Source organism: Orycteropus afer, unplaced genomic scaffold (assembly GCF_000298275.1).
Source record: "Orycteropus afer afer isolate SDZICR_OR568_19922 unplaced genomic scaffold, OryAfe1.0 scaffold00009, whole genome shotgun sequence".
NCBI classification, from domain to species: domain Eukaryota; kingdom Metazoa; phylum Chordata; class Mammalia; order Tubulidentata; family Orycteropodidae; genus Orycteropus; species Orycteropus afer.
The window spans coordinates 3,005,093-3,006,892 of record NW_006921596.1 but is presented as its reverse complement, the minus strand read 5'-3'; the positions used below and the strand labels follow the sequence as shown (position 1 = coordinate 3,006,892).

General features: G+C 37.2%; 1 protein-coding gene across 1 annotated transcript in view; it reads left to right on the top strand.

The window, feature by feature from the left end:
* URI1 (URI1 prefoldin like chaperone) overlaps window positions 1-1,800 on the top strand; it is a 97,649-nt gene that overhangs the window by 38,076 nt on the left and 57,773 nt on the right. The gene's annotated exons all lie outside the window — the stretch shown is intronic.

The window sequence follows — 1,800 nt, the reverse complement described above, 5'->3', positions numbered from 1 at the left end:
GGATCAAAGCTGGAGCAAGAGGCAAGCGAATCTTCCCAGGAGATTCGTAGGTAAAACCCTCCGGGAAGCTAAGGGTGGTGATTGTTTTTATACCCTCCAGCAAGGCAGGACTCAAGATACATTCCACTTGTGTTGTCCCAACAGAATTAACCTAAATCCCATCACAGAGTCGATTGCCAGTCATTGTAGGGAATGACTACTACCAGCTGCCCAGCCAAGTTGATACCTGACCTTAACTACCACACCACCCCAAACAGGCATGGATAATGGGATTTACGAAACACCACAGAATGGAGGACAATGGCTAGAAGGGCCACATCAAGCAATTCACTGCAGTCACCCTTTCAGGTCCAGAGCCTGCAGTGGACTGATTGAGGTCCAGAGTAAATTTTGCTGACTCTGTGTCAGGGATCTCCCTTTTCCTTTCACTGTGCCTGTAGATGGAGAAATGGATCCTCTGCTTATTCTTGATGGGAGGAGGGCAGGGTTTCTAGGAGGAAGGTGTGGCAGTGGAAGGAAATGATTGCTAGCTCTGGTAAAACAGTGGACATGCTAGGTGCAGTGGAGACTATTTCTGATTCAGAAATACAACTTACAATATTTTTTTCTACAATTCAGAAGTCTAAAAAGCTTTGAAAACAGTTATTCCTGTTAGTGGCATATTCATTTGTTGGCAAAACTGACTAGAACTGATGTGAGTGAGGCATTTATCCCACTCACTTTGAATATGTTTTCTTTGCAAATGTGATTGTTTGATACAGGATGATGTTCTTTTGGGGGAGTTCCATAGTATATGATATGTGTATTGTATTACCTTACTAAAATGTGTGAAGTTCTAATTTGAGAAACACATCAGTTTCTGAGAGTTTTGGCTAAATGATTTGTAGACATGTACTTTAAGTAAAGAACTTGAATGTTTACTATAGAGCAAGTGAAGACATTGGCAAATGAAATAGACATAACCCTTGCCTCATGGAGCTTTCAGTCAGTACAGTGAATTTAGAGTTTACTAGATACCTAATAAAAATAATCCCAGAAACAAAACTCTCCAAACATGTCAGTCTTCATTCTTAGAAATGTAGCAGGATATGTATGTTATCAATTTTAAGTATTTCCAATAGGAGAAAGCTGTATACTTAAATACTTAGGATTATGAATAATAAATGTGGAAAGAAAAAAGAGACCTAATTTGTAGGTAAACCAACAAGGGAATGAGATGTACAATACTGAAGCATGTTGGATATAGTCCAGTATTTGTGTAAAAGGAGACCAGGTTTGAATACTGAGAAAATTCATTGTTACGGATTTTAGAAGCCTGTGTAAGAGAAAAATGGGCTAAACTTAAAAGTAAGGATTTAGATTATCATTTTGATCTCATTTAACTAATTTTTTGAATAATAACATTTAAATGTTTTGTGAAGGGGCTCCATATACCTGGAATTAGCTTTTGATAGCAGCTTTAGTATTTTTGCTTATCAACATAATTAGAAAGAAAATTTGTTTATAATTGAAATGGTTTTCTTTACTTTTGTGGTAGTTTTATATTGTAATACCCAGTGTATTATAATTTATTACACTGTTTATTTCAATTTTTAACTTTAGGAAGCTGTAGTCAGTTCCTCCCTTCACAAAAGAGTTTATTAAAATGATCTATTATTTTTACTAATTTTGTGGAAGTATACTTTTTTTGTGGGAGCTCTGGTAGCATAGTACCTAAGGCACTTGACTGCTAACCAGAAGGCTGGAGGTTCAAACCCACCAGCCACTCCTCGGAAGGAAGATGGGGCAATCTACTTCCAT